The sequence below is a fragment of the Myotis myotis genome, unplaced genomic scaffold (genome assembly GCF_014108235.1).
Source record: "Myotis myotis isolate mMyoMyo1 unplaced genomic scaffold, mMyoMyo1.p scaffold_m19_p_27, whole genome shotgun sequence".
Classification (NCBI taxonomy): Eukaryota; Metazoa; Chordata; class Mammalia; order Chiroptera; family Vespertilionidae; genus Myotis; species Myotis myotis.
Window position 1 is genome coordinate 456,978 of NW_023416332.1, and position 27,891 is coordinate 484,868.

A 27,891-nucleotide genomic window follows, 5' to 3' on the forward strand; every position below is an offset into this window, starting at 1 on the left:
TGTTATTCAGGCCTTTCTGAGCGAAAGAAACATTCCTTTCTTCTGCGGTTACTCAGAATTATTTTGAGTTTCATTTTGTAATTGAACAACGAGCCCGTGGGAAGAGAAGGGCGAGTGTTCGAGCGCTTAGTTACGCAGCCAAGTCCTTCCCGGAAAAGGCGAGATTGCTTCTGTGAAGTCACTCACAACGCGGCCCGCCTGCTGGGCGTTTGATCAGCTGTGGATTTGGAGGGGTCGGAGGGATGGGACGAATCTGTGTGGGCTTTCAACCAGCCTTGGACGTTTTCACGCCGCTGGCTGCTAAAGGCATGCAAGTGTCCTTCAGGGGAAGTGTATCTCCCCCCTCCCCCTCCCCTCCCCTCCCCTCCCCTCCCCTCCCGGATGAGATGGGTCCACAGCCTCTTCCTGTCTCCCATCACTCCAGGGCCCGCCCACTGCTCCTTTATTCTGCCCAGGGAGTGTCTGGGCACTTGGTGCTGTGCCCTCCCTCCTGGAAGCCCTCTCCTCCCCTGGCTTACTGACATCTTGTCTTTTAAAAAATATTTTTATTGATTTCAGAGAGGAAGGGAGAGGAAGAGAGAGAGAAACATCAATGATGAGAGAATCATGGATCGGCTGCCTCCTGCACATCCCCTACTGGGGATCAAGCCACAACCCGGGCATGTGCTCTGACTGGGAATCGAACCGTGACCTCCTGGTTCAGAGGCTGACATCAACCCATGAGCCACAATGGCCAGGCCGTTTGTCTTAATGTCTGTGTGGTTAGGATGGCTTTGCCCTCCTTCCTGGCTCCTCTCTTCCCACAAGCTCTCAAATGGCAGAGAGTTCCCCTCCCTCCCTCCCTCCCTCCCTCCTTTCCTTCCTTCCTTCCTCCCTCCCTCCCTCCCTCCTCCCTCCCTCCCTCTCTCTCTCCCTCTCTTCCTTTCTTCCTTCCTTACTCCCTCCCTCCCTCTCTCTCTCTCTCCCTCCCTCCCTCCCTCCCTCTCTCTCTCCCTCTCTCCCTCTCTTCCTTCCTTTCTTCCTTCCCTCCCTCCCTCCCTCCCTGGTCATCTGCCCAAGCCACAGCATTTCCCGAGCACTGGGACGCTGTGCCAGGCTCTCCGAACAGGGTGCCAGGGTGACTAGCCCATGGCCCAGCCCTTAGGGAGGACTCATGAAGGGCTTGCTTGTTCCTATGGCTGAGGAAACACTGAAGCGGCCCCAGCACCCCTCTGTAAGCTTGGGCCCGGGAAGGTAGATGTTGCGTCAGAAGGGAGCGCGGATAAGACAATTCACAAGTTCAAGTTGAAGATCCAGACGCCTCTGTTCATCAGCCTCCAAGTTCCTGTCTTCCGGGAACCGCCACTTCTGGCGATGCTGTGCACCTCGAGCACACACCGGAAAGCAAGCCGTGGAGGCCACGGAGAGCGCCACGTGCTCCACGAACCGTTTCCATGGCGCTGCCGGACAATCCTGGTTTGGCCAGGAGCCCCGTGCCGGGCGGGGGGGTGGCTTTCCTTCCTGATGGGACGCCTACTCCGAGATGGTGCGGGTGGGGACCCCCGATGAGGCTTCAGGAAGGCCCAGGGGAGCTCACGCTATTGACCACGCCTGCCCCCTGGGGAGAGCGGCTGCAGTGTCTGGGCAGGTTCAAGCCTCGGACTGATGAGAGGGCACAGTCCTCTCATGGCAAAGCCACGTGCAGGTCCCAGCTTGGAGGGCAGGGCCCTCCCAGCACAGTGACAGCCAACAGCTGCAGCTGTGAGCTTGAACCTGTGGTCCGAACACGCGGCCCCACGTGCCTGAGTGATGTGGGCTTGGTAGCGTTCAGGTGCATGTAGTTGAGTAGGATGGACACCCACGAGAATGTTGTGACCATCTTGGCCACGCCCTGACTTTGCCTCGTGGCATCTGCTGTAAAATAGAGACATGGCTCATAGTCCGTGGCGCTGTCTCTCCATCAGAGAGGGCGGCATCCCACCCAGACCCAGACCCAGCTTTCTTCTCTTGTCTGCCTTTTCTCTGTCCTTCACCGCCCCCTCTCAGGGCCACTGAACCTGGCTGAGCTGGCGAGGCGGCACATAAGGCGCCCAACGCGGGGCTGAGTGTGCCATGGCCGTGCCGGCTTGCCACAGCCCCTGGCACCCAGCTCAGGGCTGGGCAGAGGGGAGCTCAGTGCACAGCGACGCCCAGCCCCCCCCCACCCCCCCCCCCCCCGCACATTCTCCCCGGGAGACGCTGCTCCTCGGGGTGGAATTGAACCTCATCTTCCTTCTGCCTCGCCAACCCCCCCAGGCCCGGGACGCGTCTGCTGACCCCAGGAAGCTGGGCTGGCGGTGTCTCCTCTGAGTGTCCGGTGGTCGGCTCGCTCTCGTGGGGTGTCTTCCAGCTACGCTGCCCACTTCTCCAGACTCTTATCTGCCCGCAGAGCGGCCGGCCGGGGTGGAGTGGGCCGGGCCAGGCCGGTGTGGGGTGCAGGTGGGGCCTCTGGGTTATCATAGACCCACACGGGGCGTTTGAGAATGTTAGCCGGTGGGGTGACTTGTTGAGTTACCACTAATGATCCACGTCCTTGTTGATAGAACCCGCCCCGGCCATCAGCACTGGACCGCGAAGACCAGAACCGACCCGCCGGGGCCTCCGGCCGAGCGGCCCCTGGCCACGCCCGGGCAGCGCCTGTCTCCGCTCCCAAAGCAGGTGAGAGGAGGCGGCGGGGATGCAGGGATGATGACCTCATGGGGACAGCGGCCCCCTCCACCAGAGATAAGGAGCCGCGGCATGTGACCCTGCCTTCCTGGGCCGTGGAAGTCACGCTGCGGAGAGCTGGCTGGGGACCAGGGCCCCCCCCCCTCCAGGGCCTCGGCATTCAAGTCCTTTCTCTCTCCCCGCTTTTCGGAGTCGGTACAAAACGCTCTCACTCTGGGGACCTTTTGACTCCATCAGAAGGAGCCTCAAGGGGTCCTTTGTACGGGCTGCCCTGGAACATTTCCTGCTCACGGGGCGCCTCTGTTCACTGGGGCTCAGGGCGGGGCGGGGCGGGACCGGAGGCCGAGCGTGAAAGGCTCAGCCTCCACTTCTGGCTGGAAACCCACCAGCATTTAGGGCAGCGCCTGCTCTGGCCTCCCAGCGGGGAGACGCCCGCGTGCAGGGCGAGCCGAGGGGAAGGGGGAGCTACGGGTGTGGAATCCTGGGTGGCAGGGAGCCCCCCGCGGGCCTGTGGGCTCTGCCTGGGCATCGCTGTGTGTTGGGCCTGCCCGACTGTAAGCCTTTTTCTTGAGGTAGCTGCAAGCACTCGGCACTCAGGAGACCCCACAGCATGCGGCCTCGCCGGGGGTTTTGAAAGCCTCCCTGAGCCTGCAGGGAAGCGGCAGCTGGGGCAGAGTGACTCCCTGTCGCGGGGGATTGGAACCCATCAGCTGCTTCCCCCTCCATCCCGCGGGCCCCCCAGTCCCAGCACCCCCCTCCAGGGGCTCTGTGCACCCCCTTTTCTCACGTCTGCAGTCACCCCTTCTCTCCCCAGCACCCCAGCTCTATCCTGGTGTCTCCTTTCCGCAAGTAACTATGCACACGCCTCTCTCCCTTTAAGCCCCCCGACCCCAGGGGCTCCCACACATGTCCTCTCCGGAGATGTCCTTTCTACCCTCGGGTGGTTCAGGCTGAAACGTCGGCATCACCCTGGACCCCTCACATTCCTTTCCGCCTGACATTCAGGCCGTTAGCGCCTCCCATCGGCTCCTCTTCTGAGTCTGGTCACATCGCCCATCCCCACCGCCACTGCCCAGCCCCGGCCTCGCCCTCTCTCGTCGGGACTGCGACCGGTTTCCTAACTGGTCACCCTCTGGTCTCCTCCCAGCGCAACCACACGAGTCGGACAGGGTCCTTCCTCACTCACAACCCCATCGCCCCGCCTCCTCCAGGCGAAGCGCAGGTGCTGCAAAGGCCTGTTGCTCTCCTGACCCGTCTCCTTGCTGTTCCCCCTCGGGCCTCTGTGTCTGCGGCGAACTATGCCCGGAATGTTCTTCCCTCGACAAGCCCTTCGCCCTCATGGTCACTTCACCAGCGGCCTTCGCTGACCCCTGACGTAGAGGAACAAGCCCGCGGCCCCTGACCTCAGGCACGTCCGTCCTTCTACCCGTTGACTTCTCGCTCTGACAGCTGACCCCCGCTTTGTTCTCTTCCTTCTTCCCACTGCAGCGTAAGCTTCAGGACGTCAGGGCCTGGCGTGGTTTCCTGGCAGGGCCACACAGCAGGTGCTCCGTTAGTACCTGTGAATGAGTGAACGGGCGTGGGTGCTGGGAGGCTCCTCTGCCCCCGCCTGCTGTGCAGAGGCACGAGGCCCAGCACCCCCTTTCTGGCTCAGGGCAGCTTCCGAACGAAGGGAAACGGCGGGTCAGTGTTGGCGGCTCCCGTTAGCCTCCGAGATGCCTGCAAATGCCCCGATTGCTGCAAAGACTTACCCTAAACTCAGCAGCCCTTCTAAGGGGCGTGCCGGGCGCCCCGTTCCTCCGACCGGCTCTGTGGGTGTCTCCTCAGGGGCTCAGGGAGTCGACACGGTTCACGCTTTTGTTTTCACATTTCGGTGACAATCCAAGGACAAAAAAGAAAGGAAACTAAATTAATTCTTGGTGTTTTGATGGCTGCGGTACAGCCAGGTGCCACCCAAGTGGTGCCGGCGTGCCATTTGCATTATGGGTGTGGCATTCTTTTTATTCCCCAAGTATTTTTACTTTTATTGATTTCAGAGAGGAAGGAGAGGGAGAGAGAGAGATAGAAACATCAATGATGGGAGAGAACCACTGATCGGCTGCCTCCTGCATGCCCCACACTGGGGATCGAGCCCGTAACCCGGGCCTGTGCCCTTGACCGGAATGGAACCCGGGACCCTTCAGTCTGCAGGCCGATGCTCCATCCACTGAGCCAAACCAGCTAGGGCTGTATGGCATTCTTGGTGCCCGTGGGCAGCTGAAGCGATGGCCTTTCACTCTTGTTGTTTAAGCTGGGGCCTCTGGCCCTCGCCGGCTTAAACTGGGCCAGCAAGTGCATGAAATGGTTATTATGAGCCGTAAGTAAAAGCTTCACAGAGGTCAGGCACCTAGCCCAGAAGTGTCCGTCAGAGCTGAGACTTGAACCCAGGTTGGGGGCACACCTTGCTGTGTCCATCCTTAGCTCGGGCACCTCGCAGCCAGGAGGCCCCGGCATCAGGCACAGACCGGTTAGCCTGCGGCTCTGCGCCTTCCTCCGACTCTCCAGCACTGCGCTGCGCTGTGCGCGGGGCGAGGGGGACTCGCACCTCCCTTGCTGAAGAGTCCGCTCTCTCCCCGTGGTGAGCTCCTGGCTTCTTCATTGCCAGGTGACTCACCATCCGCACGGGTTTATTTCTGGGCTCTCCGTTCCCTTCTCCCCTGAGGCGCGCGTCCGTTTTTATGCAGGTGCCATGCCGTTTTGGGTGCCATGGCCTCATGACGGAATTTGCAGCCGGGGAGTGCGATGCCTCCAGCTGTGTTCTGTCTTTGGGTTGCTGTGGCTCTTTGGGGTGTTCTGGGGTTCCAGCGAATTTGGTGATTGTTCTGTTTCTGGGAAGGACGCCATTGGGGGTCTGATGGGGTTTGCGTGAGCTTGTGGAGTGCTGTGGCTGGTTTCGCTGACCATCAGACTCGCGGCGTGCGCCTGGCCGCGTGTCTTTGCTCTGGCCGCGTGAGTGCGCCGTGCGGGATTTCAGAACTCGGTTCCGTTACCGTCCTCCGGTGCCACAAACCCGGAGAAACGGAGACCCGGGGGCGGCGAGTGTCGCGGGACGTCTGTGCTGTTTGGAGCCATGACTGACGAATCCATGAGCCTCAGGGTCTGGGTGGGAGACCTGAAGGCCTGCCCAGCCTCGGGACCCAGCCCAGCGGATACGAGCCCGTCTTGGGCCCTGGCCTTGGGGGGTCTCCTGTAACTCGGGGGCTGTTCAGTTTCAGGAGGAGCAGATGCCGGCTGAGGTCCCTGCCTCTGATCAGGCCGCCCCCCCAGACAGCGCTACTCGATGCGAAAACCAGGTCTTTCCAAGGCCGGCTTTGTGGTTTTCAAATGCACGGATGGCGGAGTGCCAGGACCCTTCCCGGGCATTTTCGGGGGTTAATGTCTCTTGTAACTTGTCCCTGCCTTTTCCCTGCCAGGTTTCTTAGGGGCGAAGTGCTCCCGGGAGGGACGAGGCGTGTTTTCCGTTCACGAATAAGCCATTGCTTGTTGATGTTCCGACGACGGGACGCTGCTCTTGTTCGGCTTTGTGACACTTGAACTTGCAGGGAGCAGCCCACGATCGCTTTAACAGCCCCGAGCGACGCGGCGTCTACGTGTTAGGTGTAGACATTCGGGGGAAGAGAGCACTGAAGAAGGTGGGGACGGGGAGGTAATCGTACAAATGAAAGTAAGGACTGACCCCGATCAAGCCTCTCCTATGTGTCAGGCACAGCACAAACACGTTCTGTGACTTAACTCAGTGACGCCTCGTGATGACCTGGGAAGCAGGTGAAATCACATCCCCGTTTTACGGTGGAGGAAAATGCAGGTGAAGAAATTTGCCCACAGTCACAGAGAGCTGACAAGGGCAAAGCCAGGACCGGAATCCCGGCCGGCTGGCTCTGCGCCCTTCCCAGGGCGTCCGTGGAGGCTTGGTGGTGACACTTGAGCTGAGCCTTGAAGAATGAGACGCCCTACAGCATGAGGACGGTCTTCTCGGTGGCCCAGCGGGGGGGTGGGCATGGCGGACACCGGCGGGGAAGATGGCATTGACGTCACGTGCAGAGAGGAGGCACCGGCGGGCAGCGGGAAGGTGGTGGGGCAGGAGGGTGGGGACAGACAGTGAAAGGTCTTAGCATCTAGGCAGAGGGGTCAGCCTGCACCTGGAGGGTCATCGTCTCGGACAAGCCGTCCTGACCTCACGGTAACTCAGTCACTTCTCTAAAGACCCGTCGTCAGACGCGCTCACACTCGGAGGTTCTGGAGCTGGCCCTTCCCCGTGTGAATTTGGGGGCGGGGTGTGGGGGGCACGCAATTCGGCCCATAACACCTTCCTTCTCCCCCAAGTGACCTCACGGTGAGAGGTCAGCTGGCTGCTCGCGGGGCGGCCCCTGAGCGCTCTGGGAGGCGGGGCGCGTTGGTTCCCGAGGCCTGGCTCTGCTGCCCGGCTGTCCTGGCTGGGCAAGGAGTCCCTCTGTGCCGCACCCCACGGGGTCAGACCAGAACGCAGCAAATCCAGGGGGATCCACCCCCCTTTTTTACTGCTTGTAGAATTCCTTGCATAGCAGAGCCAGGAAGGAAGGCCCTGTCCGGGGGCAGAGGTCAGGGCTGCGCGTTCAGGGGCCCCGAGAAGGGGTCGGTCGGGTCTCCTCTGCGAACCCCACGCTGGCTGGTACCTAGCATCACCTCTGTCACCATCAGTGACTGCTTTCCCCCTTAAGCGTCATTTTCTCCTGCCCCCGAAGCGTTAGCCACCAAGGGGAACGGAGGACAGCTGGCCCCTGGGTCCAGCCTGCTCCCCCCCCCGTGGGCACAGGCAGGGGGAGCCGGGTCTGGGCCAGGTCTCCCAAGTCCTCCCTGTCTTGCTGGACGTGATTGGAGAGGGGGTGAGGCCCTTCAGTGCAGAGCCAAGCCTGGGGGGGGTGGGGGGCTGCCTGTGTCTTCCCTTCCTCGACCCGGGGACTTGCGCTCGCTCCCTGGCACGGCCAAGCTTGCCCTCCTTTCTACTGGAGTGGAAAGCCGCTGAGACGGGACTATTCCCTAAAGCCATGTTGGAACACTTTCAAGAATAGTTTCACACCAAACAGGGAAAAGGCCAGGGTTGCACACAGGGCTGATCACCCACTTGGAGAGCTGGTTCCAGAAAGCGCACAGCACAGCGAGGAGGGCGGGGTGTTGGCGGGGGTCGGGGGGTGGAGGCCAGGTGTCCCCCTCTGTGCAGCCCTGGCCGACTGGCCGCTGAGGGAGACACCCCAAGAAAAGGGTTGGGAGCAGCCGGGCGGCCTTCCAACCCTCCTGGTACCGAGACAAGAATGTGGGCCTCCCCGGCCGTTCAGGGCATCTACGCAGCCACCGCTTTGCAGACCTCCAGCCACTCGCGCAATCGATCTCCTTGAGACAACAAAGCTGTTAAACACGCGTCCGGCGACCTGATCGCAGTGAGCGCCGAGCGGGCGCTTTGTAATCTAACTGCGGGCTGAGTGAGGCGCGTGCGCCGGGCCCCGGAGGTTCCGTCTGAGTGCTTTTTGTGCTGGGCGTACACGCTCCTCTTTTCTGGGGGAAAAAAGTTTTTAAATTGGTTTTAGAGGGAGGAAGGGAGAGGGAGAGAGAGACAGACGCATCAATGACGAGAATCACTGATCGGCTGCCTCCTGCTCCCCCACATGGGGATGGCGCCCGCACCCGGGCAGGTGCCCTGACTGGGAACCCATCCCGACCTCCTGGCTCATGGACGGACGCTCAGCCACACCGGTCGGACGGGCATGTTCCTCTTTTCTAAACATGGCAGATGGTTAATGTGGGAAAAGCAAAAGGGGGGCGGGAAGGAGACACGCGCTTTCCCGTCAGCACGCTCCTGAGGTCTAGAAAATGGTTAAACCCGCCAGCAGGCCCAGCAGATAACTCCGTGCTGGGCTCCTGATGGGCTAGCCCCCGCCCCCCGCCCCTTCCAGCTATGGAGAATGGAATGTGTGTGTGTGCTGACCACGCCTGCCTGGGCCCTGGGCGAGGCGGTGGGAGGGGAGGCCCCCCAGGAGCCACAGGCAGCGGTGGGCGGGTGAGCAGATAAGGAGCACAAGCGCTTTGTTCTTCAGGGAACATTCCGGGAGCAGAGGCAGCTGGAGGAGATGATGCGGGGCCTCGGGAGGCTGAGGCTCTGAGTGAACCATCTGCCCAGGCTTCCCGTAACGTTGGTGGGCACCCCCAGCCCCACCATCCTTCCTGCTCCTTCTCAAAAGCACCGAGGCCCCCGGGCCTTTGCACGTGCCATTCCTTTGGCCAGGAATGGCCTGTCCCCCCTCCCCCCTCCCCAGGCAATTATCCTTCAGGATTTGGTGCAACCCTCCCGCCGCCCAAGAAAGCCTTGACCCTCCACTGAGTTGGGATCTCCTTTTAGTTTTTATACTTTTTAAAAGAGAGAGTGGAAGGGAGGGAGGGACAGAGAGAAGCATGAGTGTGTGAGATACGCTGATTGGGTGCCTCCCTCACGAGCCCTGACCAGGGCCAGGGATGGAGCCGGTCACCGAGGCACCTGCCCTTGACCGGAATCGAATCCGAGACCTTTCAGGTGGCGTGCGGACGCTCTGTCCGCGGAGCCAAACCGGCTAGGTCTCCCCTTTTATTTTAATCCCTTACCTGAGGATATGGGTTTTAGTGTGTGTGTGTGTGTGTGTGTGTGTGTGTGTGTGTGTGTGTTTAAGAGAGAGAGGAAGGGAGAGAGAGAGAGAGAGAGAGAGAGAGAGAGAGAGAGAGAGAGAGAGAGAGAGACATCCATTGGGTGCCTCCCGTACACGCGCACCTGGGGATGGAACCCGAAACCTTTCGGTGTGTGGACGACCCTCCAACCAACTGAGCCGCCCGCCCCCCCTCCGTCCAGCGGGGGAGGGGGGGACCCCTACCAAGTTCCCGATGTTCCTGGGACTTTGCCTCTGAGCTCTGCCTCGCCCTGGCCAGGTGGCGCCCAGCCCCTCAGAGGCCGGAGCCTCCTGTGCTGCCTGGAGCTCCTCTCGCAGGCCCCTCGTCTGCAGGCTCCGGCCGCGGGGCCTGGGGCTGCCCAGCGCTGTTTGTGGCGGACGGAAGGACGGAAGGCCATTTAGCTGAGCAGCTACTACCTCGCACTGTCTGTTCCTCGGGCTGTGTCACCCGCGCGAGGGGCAGGTACCGTGTGAGGAGGAGCCGTGTCTGTCCAGGGGAGGACGCGGGACTGGGCGAGGCTCCACGGCCGAGAGGCAGTAGCGCCCGGTCCTCACGCCGGAGCCTAAGAGCCATGGCGGGGACGGAGGGGAGGGGGGCGGGGGGTGGGGGTAGGGAGGGTGCTCCTGCACTGCTCCCAGGGTTTCGATTTTGTCGCAGCGTTATTAGTATTATTTCAATATACAGTGGGGCCTTGACTTACGATTTTAATTTGTTCCGAGACTGAGCTCGTTAAGGAGCTCGTTAACTCAAATTACTCTATCAACTCAATGCAAAAAATCGGCCGAGAGACAGCTGGTATCACAAAACACTCGTTAGTCAGGACACTAGTAAGTCAAGGCCCCACTGTATGTTTATTGACTTCAGAGAGGAAGGGGGAGGGAGAGAGGAGAGAAACATCTATGATGAGAGAGAATCATGGATTGGCTGCCTCCTGCACGCCCCCTATTGGGGATGGAGCCCACAACCTGGGCATGTGCTCTTGACCGGAATCGAACCCAGGACCTTTCAGTCCACAGGCTGACGCTCTATCCACTGAGCCACACCAGCGAGGGCTAGTGTATTTTTATATATATATATATTTTATTGATTTTTTACAGAGAGGAAGGGAGAGAATAGAGAGTCAGAAACATCGATGAGAGAGAAACATCGATCAGCTTCCTCCTGCACATCTCCCACTGGGGATGTGCCCACAACCCAGGTACATGCCCTTGACCGGAATCGAACCTGGGACCCTTCAGTCCGCAGGCCGACGCTCTATCCACTGAGCCAAACTGGTTTCAGCAGGGCTAGTGTATTTTTATTGATTTCAGAGAGGAAGGGAGAGGGAGAAAATCACGGATGGCTGTCTCCTGCACGCCCCACACTGAGGATGGAGCCCGCAACCCGGGCCTGTGCCCTGACCAGGAACCCAGCCATGACCTCCTGGTTCCTAGGTCAACGCTCAACCACTGAGCCGCACCAGGGAGGCGCATTGCTTTTCCTTGTGGTAAATATACATGATAGGAAACCTGCCAGCTTAGCCACGTTCGGTGGCCATTTCCGTGGCATTCAGCACAGGCACATTGTTGTACAACCATCAGCACACCCTCTCCGGGACTTTGTCATCTTCCCAAACCGAACCTCTGTCCCCCTTAAACACTCACCCCCTTCCTGCCCCCGGCACCGCGTGCTCTGTTCTGTCTCTGAATGTGGCTCCTCCAGCCCCTCCTCCCAGTGGGACGCTGTAGTGTGTGTGCTTTTGTGTCTGGCCAATCTCACTGTCACAGCATTTTAAACAAGGGCCCCTGGCAAGCCTGCGGGAGGGGCCTGGGCCACTGCGGGAGATTCCAGGAGGGGGACGGGGAAGGGAGGAGGGGGAGGGAAACGCCGTCCTGGCCCTGGCTCAGGCTTTTTTTTTTAAATCCTCACCCGAGGATATTTTTCCATTGAGTTTTAGAGAGTGAAGGGGGGGGGGGGAGAGAAACTTTGATGTGAGAGAGACACATCAATTGGTTGCCTCCTGCATACATGTGGACCAGGGCCGGGATGGAGCCTGCAACCCAGGCACATGCCCTTGACTAGGAATCGAACCTGGGACCCTTCAGTCTGTGGTCCAACGCTCTATCCACTGAGCCAAGCCGGCTGGGGCCTGGCTCGGGCTTTGAGGGCTGAGCTGACATGGATGGGGGGCTGGGGGAGTCCGGGAGACGTGGGGCTGAGGCAGGAGGGGCAGGTGAGGGGGATGGTGACAGAGGTGCCAGGTGGGCCGTGGCTGGTTTTGGCAAGTACTGCTTGGGGGTGGGTCAAGGCGAAGGGCTCAAGTGGGAGGGCGTGGAGGGACAGTGTGTGCACTGGTCAGCTCAGGGCATGTCTGTCCAGGAGTCGTGGGTCCCAGGCCAAGATGGGGAGCAGACAAGGGAAAGCAGAGAAGGAGGGAGCCAGGCATGAGGGGGCTTGGGGAACACGAGGGTGAGAAAAGTCAGAGTGGGCGTCGGCCCCAGTGGGGGCCCAGGAGGAGCGGGGCCCAGGAGGGGGTGCCATGCTGTCCGGGGCAGGCAGCCATCTGCTGCCTGAGGCAGTGGCTGGTGTGAGGGCAGGGGCCGTGGTGAGGTCCTCAGGAGGCTCTGCGGGCGACGGGGGTCGGGGGGTGAGGGGGTTGAGGGGGGGGGGCCGTCTACGGGGGAGATGCTGAGGTGGGAATCATGGCAGACCTTTCGTGGGAGCAGATGGGGTCAGTTTCAGGAACTTCAGAATAACTGTGTGTGTGTATGTGTGTGTGTGAGAGAGAGAGTGTGTGTGTGTGTGTGTGTGAGTGTGTGTGTGAGAGTGTGTGAGTGTGTGTGTGAGTGTGTGTGTGAGAGTGTGTGAGTGTGTGAGAGTGTGAATGTGAGGGTGAATGTGAGTGTGTGTGTGTGAGTGTGAGTGTGAGTGTGTGAGTGTGAATGTGAGTGTGTGTGTGTGTGTGTATGAGTGTGTGAGAGAGAGTGTGTGAGTGTGTGGATGTGAGTGTGTGTGTGTATGAGTGTGTGAGAGTGTGTGAGTGTGTGTGGGTGAGTGTGAGTGTGTGTGTGAGTGTGTGTGTGTGTATGAGTGTGTGAGTGTGTTTGAGTGTGTGTGGGTGAGTGTGAGTGTGTGTGTGAGTGTGTGTGTGTGTATGAGTGTGTGAGAGTGTGTGAGTGTGTGGGTGAGTGTGAGTGTGTGTGTGAGTGTGTGTGTGTGTATGAGTGTGTGAGAGTGTGTGAGTGTGTGTGAGTGTGTTTGAGTGTGTGTGGGTGAGTGTGAGTGTGTGTGAGTGTGAATGTGAGTGTGTGAATGTGAGTGTGAATGTGAGTGTGTGTGTGTGGGTGAGTGTGTATTTAAGGGGGTAGGTTATGGAGGAGGCTGGGACCCCGTCATCGGAGTCAGAGGAAAGACTCAATGCATCCACATTATCACTGTCAAAATGGCCCCGACCTGCAGTGCGGACTCGGGTGGCCGGGCACATGTGAGTGTGCACATTGCACTCCATTCGCGTTGCACATCTATGTATATAAAAAGCCAGTGCCTGTGACAACCAGGACGACCAAACGACCGGTCACCATGAGGTGCATTGAGCACCTCTCGGTCCCTCCCCTGCGGCCCACAGGCTCCGATCGCAGCAAGGCGAGTGGCGGGTGAGTGGGTGGGCGGGGCTGCGAGCAGGGTGGGGCAGCGGACGGGTGGGTGCGGCAGCGGACGGGTGGGCGGGGCTGCAGCAGCGGCGGGCTACTGTGTGCGATTTCGCGCGCTGGGCCTCTAATTCATGAATGAAAGTGTCGTCTCTTCCAACCTAAACTGCAGGTTTCCTGTCTGTGTCGGAAAGTTAGAGTGCGCTGCTCTGCACCTTTGTGAGGCCCCTCCTCGCCCCCACCCCTGGATGGAGCTGGATCTGACCTCAGGCTCTCAGCCTCTGGGGCTGAGATAGGTTTCTACGGTTCAAGCCTTGCAGGCGATGGCATTTCCTTTAATTTTTATTGATTTCAGAGAGGGGGAGAGAGAGATAGAAACATCAATGATGAGAGAATCATGGATCGCCTGCCTGCTGCATGCCCCCTACTGGGCATTGAGCCTGCAACCAGGGCATGTGACCTGACTGGGAATCGAACCCATGACCTCTTGGTTCCTGGGTCGATGCTCAACCGCTGAACTGCACAGGCCGGGCAAGATGGGACGCCCTTTGACCTTGCCGCGGTTGACCCCGGTGGAGGAGGCGCCTGGGCTGAACAGCAGGCGGGCGAGGCCCGGAGGACGCGCAGCAGGCCCGGCATCTGGTGTCAGCTATTCATTCTATTGAAATCCACCAGCTGGGTGGGCGTGGGGCTTGGTGCGCGAGCGGCTCTTTGGAAGTTTTGTTGATTCCCTGAGAGAATAAAGAGATGAGAGATGGGGTTGGGCGGGAGACGAGGATCTGATGTAGACGGCCTTTCACAAGATTGCGGGCCCTGCCCTCCCGGGAGGCCCACCCATGGGACCTTTCATCGCACGCAAGCACATTGTGTGGCTGCGGGCCAGAGCGTTCTATGGACAGCAGCGTGTACACTGCGCTGTGTTTGTGGGTCAGGCAGCCAGCACCAGGGCTCCGTAAAGCCAGCGATTCGGGGTTAGGACCCGGCCCTCAGACCTGGAGCGCCCCTGCTGCCCCCGGGCCGTCCACGTGTGAACTCAGGTGGTTCCACATGTCAGCTTCTCTGTCCCTAACCTCTGTCTCTCTCTGGAACCACCTGTAGCTTTGCCTGTACCCATGTCACACCTGGGGCACCCCTCAACCACAGCTCCTGCTGGAGTCTGGTTATGGTAATATAATCCCAATAGAAGGGCTATGACTCATACCCCGACCCCCCAGTGGAAGAAGGTGCTGGGGGGCAGGGACCATGTGCCGCTTCCTATCTTTGAGGCCTCGGCACCGGCACCGGGTCTGACCCGAGATCAGGCCCCGGGAAGCGTTTGTTGAGTCGAATTGAACTTCAGAGGAGTGAACCGTAAGCCAGGATCTCACGGGGAAAATGGCAGATTCGGGCCACTGCGTGCGGATGGAAGGAAGGCGCTGTTGCCCGTTTTCGCTGGGAACTGCCTCCGTCTCTCATTTTCCAAACCAGTGACCGCTGCTGACATTCTTTCCTCCGTGTCAGAAGGCTTGAGCGTTTCAAGACGAATTCTTGGCATGCTGGGCGAGCCACGGTGGAGACGAGAGGTGGAAGGTGTTTATTGCACGCGCTTTCTAATGAGGCCGCTGCGAAAGCCTGGCCGTGGAATATGTGTTTTCCCTTAAAGAAGCGCAAACACATTGCTTTCAGGGGTGTCCCGTAAAGGTATTGAGCTGGGCTGCGCGGAGGGGCCAGGCTTTTCTGACCACCAAGTAAAGCAGGTCTTTTATTTTTATTTATTTATTTATTAGAGGCCCGGCGCATGAAATTCATGCATGGGTAGGGTCCCTAGGCCTGGCTGGTGATTAGGACCGATCTGTGGGGCGACAGGTGAGGTGATCGGGCGGGGGGGGGGGTGGCCCCCACTGGCACCTGCCTTGGCTGGCCTGGGGCCAGTGGGCAGCTCCTGCACTGAGCGTCTGCCCCCTGGTGGTCAGTGTGTGTCATAGTGACTCGTTGTTCTGCTGTTTGGTCGATTTGCATATTAGGCTTTTATTATATAGGATAATTGATTTCAGAGAGGAAGGAAGTGGGAGAGAGAGATAGAAACATCAATGATGAGAGAGAATCGTGGATTGGTTGCCTCCTGCCTGTCTCCCTCTCCCCCTCACCCCCCACCCACCAGGGACTGAGCTCGCAATCTGGGTAGGCGCCCTGACCGGGAATCGAGCTGTGACCTCCTGGTTCATAGGTTGAGGCTCAACCACTGGGCCACGCCGGCCGGGCTGTCCAAACCCTTTGTGACCACATCACCTTCCTTCCACCTCCTGCACGGACACCTCCGTGGCTTGCTTGCACCGAGCTCGTCTTTGCAGCTAGCAATTGCAGTGATTGGCACGAGCAGCAGTTTAACCCTAATGGAAAGAGAAAGCCATTGGCAACATGATGCTGCTGATCTCCCTGCTGGAGGAGTTCAGCCGGGTCGCCAAGTTTCACTCATTCTGCCCATCCTCGTGGCAGGTGGTAGAGAACAGATGTTTAATCAGAGCAGGCGGTCCAAGAACAGCAAAGCAGCCCGGCCAGTGTGGCTCAGTGGTTGAGCGTCGACGTAGGAACCAGGAGGTCAGGGTTTGATTCCCGGTCAGGGCACATGCCCGGGTTGCAGGCTCGATCCCCAGGGTGGGGTGTGCAGGAGGCAGCCGGTCAATATTCTCTCTCATCACTGATGTTTCCATCTCTCTCCCCCTTCCTCTCCGAAATCAATGAAAATATATAAAAACAACAGCACAAGAAAAACCAGCAAAGCATGTGGACTTGGAGTGAGAAGACCTTAGTTCAAATCATCCACCTTTGGAAGCTCACTCACCTGTAAGCCTTAGTTTGGTCATAAAAATGCGGCTAAACCTGCTGGGGTGGCTGGTCAGGATCCACAGGATCTGCAGACGAAAGCGCGGTGTGAAGGGGCGGTCGCTGTGATTGTTGGCAGCACGCCTCTGGCTCTGGGATCTTCTGAGGTTCCCAGCCCTGCGCCTTAACAACGGACAGAAACTGCTGAGCCACCGGGCGTGGCAGCTGGGCTCCCCACCTGTGACCCTGTGACCGGGAGGCTGAGGCGCTGGGCTAGAGACCAGAGATGAAGTGCCAGGGAGGGCGGGGTGGGGGTGGGGGGACGCCACGAGCATTGGGGAGGGTGGATTGCGGGGACTGTGGGAAGAGAGGCAAAGCTCTGAATGCAAGACACTGAGGTCAGAGCAGATCCAGGGCTGGGCCGTGGGGGGAACGTCCTAGCGCCTGTTTTGGGAAGGGGGAGGGGGAAAGGCCATTTTAGAGAGAATTCTATGTGAAAGTTTCAGTGTCTATCACTCCAAAGTTCTTCCTGCAGCTATTCAGGAAATTCTACTCTAAAGTGACTCACTCGTTCCCCGAGGGGCCAGCCGCGCCAGGGCCCGCCAGCCGACAGACCAAAGGAGAAGCCCGTTGGTCATGGGCTGGACCGTGGAGGACGTGTTTTTGAATTCTCAGTTGGGCAAACGCAAAATACCTTTTAGGAATCGGTCCGCAGTCCTCAGACGTTGTCCTCCCTCCCGATGAAGTGTGACAGGCTCCTGATCTCACTGTTGGTAAAGGGCGGCGTGGAATCCAGTTCCACCAGGACACAGACCTCGGGGTCCCTGCATCCAAGCTCAGGGCGGGGGCCCCCTGCTCTTTGCTCACGACCCAGAGAAACATTGATGTGAGAGAAACACATTGGTGCCTCCTGCACGAGCCACGACCAGGGCCCGGGCTGGGGAGGAGCCTGCAACCGAGGTTCGTGCCCTTGACTGGAATCGAACCCGGGACCCTTCGGTCCACAGGCCGACACTCTATCCACTGAGCCAACCGGCCAGGGTGCAAAAACTAAATTATTTTCAATTATTCTATACAACTCAATTATGTTTAAAGTGAAAAGTGCAGGTCATGTCCCTGCTCCTGAGAACCCCCACGTGGCCTGGTGGGCAGGCTCCCCAGGCCGAGTGTCTGGGACTCAGGTCTCCAGTTCCAGCTGCGGGGCCCTGGTCCCCCCTTTCTGCGGACACTGTCCCCAGGTCAGGGCACAGACACATTGTCTGCAGAGTTGCTGGCAGTGCCGCTTCCGTAGCCCCTGTGACGGCCTCAGTGACCTGCAGGAGGTCCTGTCTGTAGCCCAGGAAATATATTTGACCTCCGTGGGCCTCAGTTTCCCCCTCTGTAAGATGCAGGGTTTGGACGCCCTGGTCCCTCAGGCACTCGTTTGCCCTGACCCGTCCGTGAGCCTCGCCGCCTCCTCCCTGCAGTGACTATTTCTGGTTTCGTTTTCTGCTCTTGTCAGTTTTGCCCAGCAGAGGGGCTTGCCCAGAGGGGCGAGGTCAGGACAGCCGGGGTCACCTTGGGGCTGGCTAGCCCTGTGACCCGGCCAGTCGCCTGGCCCTTCGGGGCCTTAATTTTCTCAGCTGAGAAGTGAGGGACCAGGCCTGTTTGATCTCCAGGACACTTCCTGGTTTGATACCCTGTGATTCTCACTATCTCCTTCCTCCCCAGAGTGACCCCCCTGACCCGGAGGGAGCAAGTCAGCTCAGGGCGGGCACAGGGTGGGTGGCGAGAGTAGGTTTTGGGGGGCGGCCTGGGGAAGCTGGACTCGCTTCCAGAGCCCTGAGTCAGTTCCTTGTGGCTGCCTTCGTGTTGTGCTTGCAGCGTTGTGAAATCCCAGAAGCACGCCCACGCCCACTTCAAGCCAAGTGCCTTCGTGGTGCATGCCAGCTCCATCCGACACCACAGGAGCCCCTCGGGGAACATCGCTCTGGCCCGTGAGCCGGGAGCCCTGCTCCCTGTTCCATGTGGGTTGGAAGGGGCTGGGACAGCCGACCGCCCCGGCTTGTCCTGGGCTCTCCCTGTCTTAGCGCCAGAAGCCCCAAGTCCCAGGCAACCCCCCAGGCCCCACCAGATGGCTGGCTCCCCTACCGATGTTTCTCGCCAGGGCCTGGCCAACTTCCCTAGCGGGACGGTCATGGTTAAAAGAAGGAGCCAGCAGGTCAGGGAACCTCATTCACCTGGGTGCCTGACATGCCCGTCGCCGGCCCCTCCCTGGAGAGTCTGGCTGAGTAGAACTCGAGTGGGGACTGGGAATTTGCAGTGAATGAAGGCCCCCAGGTGAGTGTGGGCAGGTGGCTCCGGGCCACACCTGGAGAGACACACTGTGCGCTGTGCGTGGGGCAGCGGGGGGGGGGGAAGGGGGGAGCAGCCCTGGCGGGGGGCGCGGGCACGCAGAGGGTGCAGTGAGGGCTGAGCCTGGGGGACATCGTCCCGGCCACTGCTGTCCTCACTCACCCCCTCGGGCTCCGGAGCTTGGCTCTGTGAGCACAGGGTGCACTTGGCCTTCGTCGGGCCTGCAGGGCGGAGGGGCCGTTCCCTGCTGCCTACATCAGGCTCTTGTCTCAGAACCCCCTGCTCTTCCTGCTGCACCGAGTGGCCTCTGGCGTGGGGACCAAGAGGGACTGGGGGAAGTCTCTGAGGCCCTGCAGCGCTGACCTTTGGCCTGGGGGTTGGGGGGGCTGGGGAGGCAGCCCTGCACTTGTCCTTGAGGCAGCTGTCACTTCTGTCGCTGGCGAGCTAAGCCTTTTCCCAAGGTGACTCGCGGAACAAGGGTCCTTGAGAGCACTTGGCTCTGGGGTGAGTCACAGAGGAATGGGGCCTGGGAGGGGCTTGCTGGTTCATGGGACACAGCTGTGGAGCACAGGGTGGCAGGGGCCCTGGCGGGGGTGGGGGGAGGCAGGGACAGCTCCGCAACCTTCAGATGAGCAGGGCCGCTGGGGCGACATGGCCCACTGGCCTGAGGGCTCCACCTGTGGGAAGGGAGGCTGGAGTCAGTGAGCAGGAGAGGCGGGCACAGCAGTTTGGCTGCAGGTGACAGCACACCTGAGCGGTGGCGACACTGACAAGCGGGTCATCTTTCTCACGGTCGGGACGTTCCAAGCTCTGGTCAGTGTCTCGGGGTCCTCTTGGCCTTCCTTCAGCCTCAGGCCTCCCCGCTCCCCCCCTCACACGGCTGGTCAGTGGCAGGAAGCAGCGGCGTGGCCATTGCCTGCTGCTCCCCAGAGGGGGCAGGTCACTTGCCTGATGGCATAGAGCCGCGGGCCCGCATCCCCAGGCAGCAGGCGGAGGGTGCCCTGAGCCCAGCAGAGAAGACTGGGTTCCCACCCAGGCCCAGGCCCACGCCCACCCCCACCGCTTACATTCGAGCTGGGCTCCTGGGCATCCACGCACGTGACCTCACCTGCAGGGGGTCGGGCTGGGGCAGCTCAGCTCCACCCGCCTCTGCCCCCAGCTGGCCGCTGTGCTGCTCTCAGGGGGACTCATGGGGATGCCCCCCCCCCCGCCCTGGGCAGCGTGACCCTGCTCATGGACCCCTGCAGAGGACTGTGTGCTCCTCACCACCGCCTGGTCCCCCCTGCTGGCATTGTTCTCCCTGGTTTGGGGAAGGGTGGCCGGGGCCCAGCCGGAGGACGGGAGCCAGCCTGCTGTTCTGTTTGCTCAGATGGCAGCTATGGCGGCCGCGGGAAGCTCTGAGGCCATCCAGGAGCTGCGAGTCCCCTTTACAGCTGGTGTCTGTCTGCGCAGGAGGCGGAGAACGCCACATCACGTTAAGATGAATCATAGCTCCAACAGGGAGAAAAAGTGCCTTTTTAAGGAAAAGTGCCTTTTTAAGAAAAAGTTCTGAGCCTGACAGTCCTGACCCGACGCTGGTGAGACTGGCACGCACTCCCTGCGTGTCTCCCCCTCCAAGCTCCTTAATGTCCACCCCCATCTCCTGCCGTCTCTGGGGCGCACGTCCTGGAGTGGACACGTCTCCCCCTGGGCCACCCTCTCTCTCTGGCCGGCGAGGCACGGGCACGCTTGGGTTGGGGGGGCTTTGACTTAAGTGGGGCTTCGTGCTGGTCTCCTGAACACGTTGGGGCGGTTGATGTGTAAGAGGCGAGGAGAAGGGCCCTTTGTTGCTACCAAAGATGCCCAATCCTGTCGGCGGGTGGCCCGGCCTGGGGGCTGGGGGCTCCGTGAGTGAGTCTGTAAGAACATGCCCAGGTCCTCAGGCGACAAGTACGGTGCCTGCCGCGGGTCCGGCGGCTGGGCCCTCGGTGAACCCGGGAGTGGCTGCAGAAAGGACCCGGCCCAGGGCATCAATGGAGGCGAGGAGGCCGGGCCAGCCCTTCCCCGCGGCGGGCGGCCTGGACGCGGCTGCAGCTGCTGGGTGGGGCGCCGTCCGCTGGGCCTCCTGCCGCCGCAGTGGGAGAAAGCAGCATCTGATATTCATCGTGTGGTTGTTTCCAATTTCCTTCTGCTTTCGAGATCCTCTTCTCGGAGAGAACAATGCCCCGAACAAGGCCCGCTTCCTGGCGGGCGCCCGCCCAGCTGCTCGAGGCGGTGCCCGGGAGGACACGATCCCGGGCACATGGCTTTGATCCGTGTCCTCTGAGAATCGGGGGACAGTGGGACTCAGGGCCCTTCGAGTCCCAGCCTGTTGTGTGCGGTTCTATCCCGGGGCCTGGAGCAACCCCCCCCCCCCCCCCCCCCCGTCTCCTTTATGAGTATTATTATTGTTGTTGTTGAGTGTTATTTTTGAACGGCCCCTCTTAGCCAGGGCAGGACCGTCCTTGGTGTACCACCAGGATCCTTCTGAGGCTGGGCGGGCGCAGGGGGGGATCTGGGGCCAGGAGGCCACTCCCTGCTGCGGCGCCCCCCGCAGGAGGGGACAGTGTTGGGTTGGTGAGCCCGTGGCCAGGCCGAGCCCAGCTCCTGGGGCGCCCGGGAGGGGCTGCAGCGGAGGACGCCAGCTGGGGCGGCGCCCAGGACAAGGGCCAGGGGACGGGCGGGGTTTCCTCGTTCCATTCCCTCTTCGCATGTGGCCGGTACTTGTGGATTCCAGGGGGTCCACCGGTCTCGTGTCTCGTTCGTCGCCAGAGAGCAGAGCGAACCCCAAGGCAAGCGAGTCCCGCGTGGAAAGCGGCAGGCGGAGGCCGGAGGGCTTCGGGGCTGTGGGCTTCCGGTCTACCGGGCTTCCGTGAGAAAGATGCGGGTTTTAGTGAGAAAACTGGCAGGTGGGAGTGAGAGGAGCCAGGGGGCGGCCCAGCCCCGAACGGGGCGAACAGATAGATGAGACCAGATGAGGCCAGGCTTGTCACTCAAGTGCCGCCATCACGCTCTCTGCCACGCCCTTATACCACTTGTCTCATAGATCTCTTTACATGGATTTACTTTTAAGGCCTTACATTTAATTAAAAAGACATCTTTATGTCACTACATGAATGAAACCTGGCATTTTTCTGACAAGCATTGAAGCAAGTTCCTTACCATTAACATAGAGACAGTCATCAGGTCCCACTAAAATCTTTTTCTTAAAAATAGATTTTATTGATTTCAGAGAGGAAGGGAGCGGGGGAGAGAGAGATACATCAATGATGAGAATCACTGATCAGCTGCCTCCTGCACGCCCCCCACTGGGGATCGAGCCCACAACCCGGGCCTGTGCCCTTGACCAGGAATCGTGACCTCCTGGTTCATAGGTTGATGCTCAACCCTGGAGCCAGCTGGGCTGTCCCACTGAAATCTCGACCACCACCCGGGGCTTTTACACACAGGGGGGTCTGCACGCGTGTCTGATGGTGACGCTGGGGGAGCCGATGTTGGCGAGAAGTGAGGGGTGGGGGGTTTGTCCAACTGTGACCCCTCCCAGAGGCTCCGGGGGGAGCACCCTGCTGATGGCCAAGGGCTGCCGCATTGCGTCAGCACGTCCGACAGGAAGTGATGGCGCCTCCTTCAGGGGGTGCTGGTGGTGGTGGGGGCTTGGGCATCTGTTTGTGGGGTGTTTAGAACACGTCTCATGCGTGATAAGCGCTCAACAGGCGTTAACACCCCCCATATCTGGGGGCCTCTGACTGCGGGCTCCCGGCCTCCTGGGGGGGTGGTGTCCCGTGGCCTGCCGGCTCGGGGGACAGGCCGGGACAGACAGGCCCTGGCTCCCTCCCGCCCCCGGTCCCTGCTGCTCTCCCTCCTCCGCTGAGCCGGGTGTGGCCAGGGGCATGGCCGGCCGTTCCCGCGTGATTATAGGATGGACCTCAGATGTGGTCACCGCATTAGTCATCCTGGAACATCCCGTCGGCGGTGGTGGCTGCTCTGCGCCTGGCGGCCCCGGGGGGCTCCCAGGGAGGGCCACGCGTGCGCAAGTGCTGGGGCTGGCCGGTGGGGGGCTGCTGCCCCCGACGGGCCATGGTTCTGGGAGGCACGCACGGCTCGGGGAGCCGGGAGTGGGGGACGCCATCCGGGTTACTGGTGGCACTGGACGTTCTGCCTGGGCCCTGGGACTTGACTTCCTGTTTGGCCTGGCACTTGTGGGCGCCCCCCCCCCCCCAACACACACACGGCCCTGACACATCCTCCCCCAGCCTCCCTCCCCCCGAGCTGTTTCCTCATCTGTAAAGTGAAATGAGGGGGTTGCACTAGATTGTATCTTGAGCCCCGTCAACTTGAGAAAGCTATGACTCACCTCCAGCCCCCCTCCCTTTCCCTCCAGCCTCTGACCCACAGGAGAAGGGCAGGCAGGCAGGCGCGGGAGGCTGTGCGTCCCCGTGTGGACCGGCCCTAAGCACACACTGTCCCCCGACAGCACACACTGTCCCCCACAGCACACACTGTCCCCCACAGAACACACCTTCCGCCCCACAGCACACACTGGCTGGCACACGCGCACACACACACTCACACACACTCACTCACACTCTGGCCCACAATGCCCGTGCTGAGCTAAGCGGTCCTGCCTCAGGGGAGGCAGAAGGACTAAAAGATTTAAAAGGCAAATGCATGACAAAGGCCCTACAGGTGAGAGATGGTTTGGCAAATGGTGACTGAAGGAAGAATTCAGGGAGCAAAGAAAATGCAAAGGAAGCAGGTTGTTAAAGGCAGAGGAGGAAAGAAGTGGCCGGGATGGGAGGAAGTGTCTGCAAAGTGATCATAGCTGGGATTGTCACGCGAAGCTGCCCGCCAGCCGAGAGCGCGAACCAGTGTGCGTGCACGCATGTGTCCGCACGTGTATGTATGTGTGTGTGCATGCATGTACGCGCGCGTGTATGTGTGTATGCATGTGCGTGCGCGCCCGTGTGTATGTGCGCGCTCGTGTATGTGTGTACGTGTATGTGTGTGCGTGCGTGCGTGTGTGTATGTGTGTGCGTGTGTGTGCGTGGCGCTATCCCCCCTCTCCTTCTGGGTGCACTTTGGAGGATGTCACCCCTCTTCGGGGCTCCTCTATGGGCTCAGCAGTGCCGCCGGGCAGCAATGGGCCTGTGGGGCCACAGGGGCCTCGGATAACGGGCCGCTGGCCCGAGACGCAGGCGTCGCCATCACAGGAGCGCTGTCCTGAGTCCGTCGGGTGGTTTTCCTACGAGACGATGCTCCTCGTTGAAATGGCAGTGAGTCGGGATGCCCAAGTCCAGAGGAAGGTGCCAGAAAAGCCAGCGTCTGAGAAGGTGTCCTGGTGGGCGCTGTGACAGACGGCACAGGGAGCATCGTCCACAACGTTGCGGTCTCAGTGGGTGGTGCGGGGGGACGGGACCTGGAAACACCGGGACACTCGGTAAAGCCTATGACTGCCTAACCACTGCCCCGCACCCGCAACTAACACAGAACGACACGGAACGCCAGTCATAACTGGAAAATGCAATTAAAGAAGAAATGGACACAGACAGAATGTCTCAGGACCCTGGGGGTGGGCACGCCTTCTAAAACAAGACGAAAAAGCACCCCCCCAAAAAAACCAATACTTTGGGCTTCAGCAAAATCAGACGTGTCCCGTCCCCATGCGGAGGCAGGCTCAACCTCGGTGACACTGTCTGCAGTAAATGCATCCGACAGGCCCTGCCGGCAGCTCGCGGCCGAGCGTCCTCCCGATGAGCCAGGGTTCTGAGTTTGATCCCCCATCAGGGCACAGCCAGCAACAACCAGTGAGCACACACATAAGCGGAACAACAAATCGCTCTCTCCATCTCTCTCTCTCTCTCTCTCTCCATCTCTCTCTCTCTCTCTCTCCATCTCTCTCTCTCTCTCTCTCTCTCTCCATCTCTCTCTCTCTCTCTCTCCATCTCTCTCTCTCTCTCTCTCTCCATCTCTCTCTCTCTCTCGCTCTCTCTCTCAAATAAACAAATAAAAAAAGGAACAGGTTTAAAAAATATATATCTGACCAAGCATTCATTTCCAGAATCTACGCGAAAACCCCTAGGCCTCTGGCCCAGTAAACTCTGGGCAAAGACTTCACACTCGCAGACGGGCCTACCCAGGCGGCCACTGGACTCTGAGCAGGCGCCCAGCATCACTCGCCTCAGGAAAATCCAGATGCAAGCGACGGGGCGTACCCTGCAGGCCCACCGGAACCGCGACGCTGAAGCGCAACAGTGGCAACGGGACCCACTGGGACGACGGCACTGCTGGGGTGGGGGGTGGGGGGAGGGCGCAGCTGGGGGAAGGTGCTCGGCAGATTCTGTTAAAGCGAGAGACAGGCTGACCCGGTGACCTAGCGAATCCACTCCAGGCCATGTACACGCTCAAGAGAGCAGCACCCGTGCCCACGCACAGGTGGGTACCGGAATGTTCGAAGGGCTTGGCTCCGAACCTCAGACACCCCACAGTCCCATCAACAGAAGACTGAGAAGCCAACCGTGGCACGTTCGCCCCGCGGAGCACCACCCAGGCCTCAGACGGCAGCCGCCCGATCCCAGTAACGCAGGTTCAGACAGAGGCCCAGGGAGAGTGTGATGGTGGACTCTGCGGGGTACGGGTGAGCGGTGCATGAGGGGACCTGTGTGCGTGGGGGGGGGGGGGGAGGTGCTAGAAATAGTCCCGATCTGGGCTGCGGAGGTGGTGACGTAGGTGCATTCATATGAAAATGATCGTTGCCTGGCCAGTGTGGCTCAGTGGTTGAGCGTCGACCTATGAACCAGGAGGTCAGGGTTCGATTCCTGGTCAGGGCACGTGCTGGGGTTGCAGGCTCGATCCCCAGTGTGGGGCGTGCAGGAGGCAGCCGGTCCATGATTGTCTCTCATCATTGATGTTTCTCTCTCTCTCCCTCCCTCTCCCTTCCTCTCTGAAATCAATACAAAATATTTTAAAAATATAAAAAAAGAAGTGCCCAGCTCAGGGCCTGGGCACGGCAAGTGCTCGGGGAAGGGTGGTGTCGAAATGTCAAAGCTTCCGCATCACTGAGCCCAGCGTGGCCGGCGTCGGAGGGCGGCTGGGCAGCTTTCTCCGCCGCTGGAGCAGTGAGGCTGCTGGTTTCTGCCCGAGCATCATGAGCACCGATGCGGAAGGAAAGAGGGAATCTCAGGGCTGCGGGAAGGGAGGGGCCGGAGGGAGGGCACTTTCACTTGGCCGGTCAGCAAGGAGGTGTTGCTTGCCAGGGCCTCCCAGGGAGGGTTAGGCGCGGTCCCAGGGCCAGGGGGGCCCCTGAGAGCAAAGGGGGAGTCTGGGAGGCGCAGGCCATCTTGGTTGGCGCAAAGGCTTAGGCAGGAACTTGAAAAGGAAGACTGGCTCCCTACCACTTCCCTGTAGGAAACGAGTCTCGAGTCTCAGGGTGTTGCTGGGCAGGGAGGGGCGGGAGGAAGCCCGGGTGTGCCCCCCCCAACCCCCCCCCCCCCCGCCCCGCCGGGAGGTGCCGGCCACTAGGCCCGGAGGCCAGGGAGGAGGGCAACAGGAAACACCAGGCTCGGGGCGGGCGGATGGCTGGGAGGTGGGTGGAGAGGAAGGTGAGGGGAGATGGGCAGGGAGGGGGGGACCCTGAGGTCTGGGCGCCAGTTCCCGAGGGTGTGAAGCAGAGACCTGAGCTTGGAGGGGACCGTGAGGGGACTCTCCTGCTGTCTGAGAGCCACGGGGGGGGGGGGGGGCGCCCCTCATCCCTCCCGGCCCCGACGTGCTTCCCTCTCTGTCTGCATGTTCTCCGAACACGAACACGGCGTCCTCTTCTGGGCTCACCCTTTCGGGGGCACCCAGGGGACATGCACTGGCTTCCTGCAAGCTTCCTTCCCACCCTCTCCCTGTGGAACGGCACCCACGGGGGCGGGGGCGGGGGGGTGCGGGGGGGAGGCGTGGCACGCCCCATGCTGGGCCAAGGCAGGTCCTTCCCACCCCCTCCCCAGGCAGGGCCTCCCCCCCCCCCAGCCCTGTGGGGTGCCCGCAGCCCCCTGTTTAGGGAGGGCGCTCACTGTTTGAATACCAATCTGCTGCTGTTGCTTTGCAGGACCTTAGCCCTCAGCGGGGCCGGGAAGCAGCCGCCCCTCGGAAGGCTGTGCGGTGAAGGGTGACGGCTCCGGCGCTGGTGCTGAAAGTGGGACATGACGCGTTGCCGTGGCCGAGCCAAAGCTACGGGCACCTGCAGCTCCTGGGACACCGGCCGCGGAGCCACCCGAGGGGACTCGCCCGTGTCACGGGGCCTCGGCAGCCCCGGTGATGGTCCCCACTCGCCCCCCCCCCCCCCCCAATAAACGTCTGTGCAGCGTCTGCGCGGCTGGCCTGGCGGTTTCTCTGCGCCGCTCCCTGGCGTCCTGGGCCCAGCGGGTGGGCTGCTGTCCCGGGGGACACCCCGCGGCTTTTCTGTCTCTGAGGTTCAGAGTCGGGGGGGTGGGGGGGGGTGACTCCTGCCTCCAGTGTTGAGGAGCCGGAGACCCTCCGCACGTGGCTCCTTCCCTCCCTCCCTCGTTCTCCCCTCCCTCCTCTCGGTTCCTTCTTTGTTCGTCCACAGAAGTAAAAACGGCAGTACTTTTTGTTATTGATTTTAGAGAGAGGGGGAGGGAGAGAGAGGGAGAAACATCAGTTTGTTGTTCCACTTAGTTTGCATTCCGTGGGTTGATGCTTGCATGTGCCCTGACCAGGGGTCGGACCCACAACCTTGGTGTATCTGGTCGACGCTCCAACCAGCTGAGCGACCCGGCCAGGGCCATAAAAATGCTTTTGTAACGTCCATCAATGCATTTCTTTAGGCATATGATTTTTCTCAAAGTTACCAGTCACTGGGGTACAGTCTGAAATTCTTTTTGTTTTTAAATATATTTTTATTGATTTCAGAGAGGAAGGGAGAGGGAGAGAGAAACATCCATGATCAGAGAGAATCATTGATTGGCTGCCTCCTGCACGCCCCCGCTGGGGATCGAGGCCGCAACCCAGTAGACTATGTGCCCTTGGCTGGAATCGAACTCAGGACCCTTCAGTCCGCAGGCTGATGCTCTACCCACTGAGCAAAACCGGCTGGGGCCAATCTGAAATTCTTGTTCTATGATGTTAAATATCAAAAGACACTTTTCTGGGGATCTGGTTAATATTTAACATTTATCAGCATTGATATAATTGCAAAATAATCACATCTTGAAATTTACCACCTGGGCGAGGAATACATCTCCCGGGGATTTGCGGTTTCGAGGAGTCAGTCCTGTTTCATAAGCTGATCTTATCTTCATCAGAAACGAGAAAGAGGAAGAGAGCGACGGTAAACAGTGAATTTCAAACTTTGGGGAATGTGTTGACTTTGGCCGGAACTTCCTGTCCACGAGGCGGTGCATTCCTCCCTGGGGTGGGCCGGGCGGGCCTGCGCTGGGAGCCAGACCCATCTCCTGGGGCCACTGGGGATCCCGGGGTCCCGCCTGGAAGAGGGGGGAGCAGAGGCGCGCTCGTCCTGTGACGCACTTACCGCCTCCTTAGTGTCACCTTGGTCTCAGCTGTCCCATGAGGCCCTGCTGTCAGGGCCGTGGTGCAGGCTCAGGTTTGAGGGACGTGTTTTCCTTTCGCTTATTTGGATTTTCTAAGCTTTTTCAAATGAGGGGCAAGATGGCGTCACGCCTTCCTGGGAACCCCACTCTCGAGAGGGAGGGATACA

General features: G+C 60.3%; 1 long non-coding RNA gene across 2 annotated transcripts; it reads left to right on the plus strand.

Moving 5' to 3' along the window:
- Nucleotides 1-16,511: 16,511 nt before the first annotated feature.
- Nucleotides 16,512-26,522, plus strand: LOC118649010. Of its 2 annotated transcripts, none has more exons than XR_004965541.1 (2): nucleotides 16,512-18,140; nucleotides 26,263-26,522. It is a non-coding gene; the product is annotated as an uncharacterized LOC118649010 (long non-coding RNA). The 2 variants fall into 2 exon arrangements; XR_004965540.1 differs by lacking the exon at nucleotides 16,512-18,140 and adding an exon at nucleotides 18,242-19,732.
- Nucleotides 26,523-27,891: the final 1,369 nt, after the last annotated feature.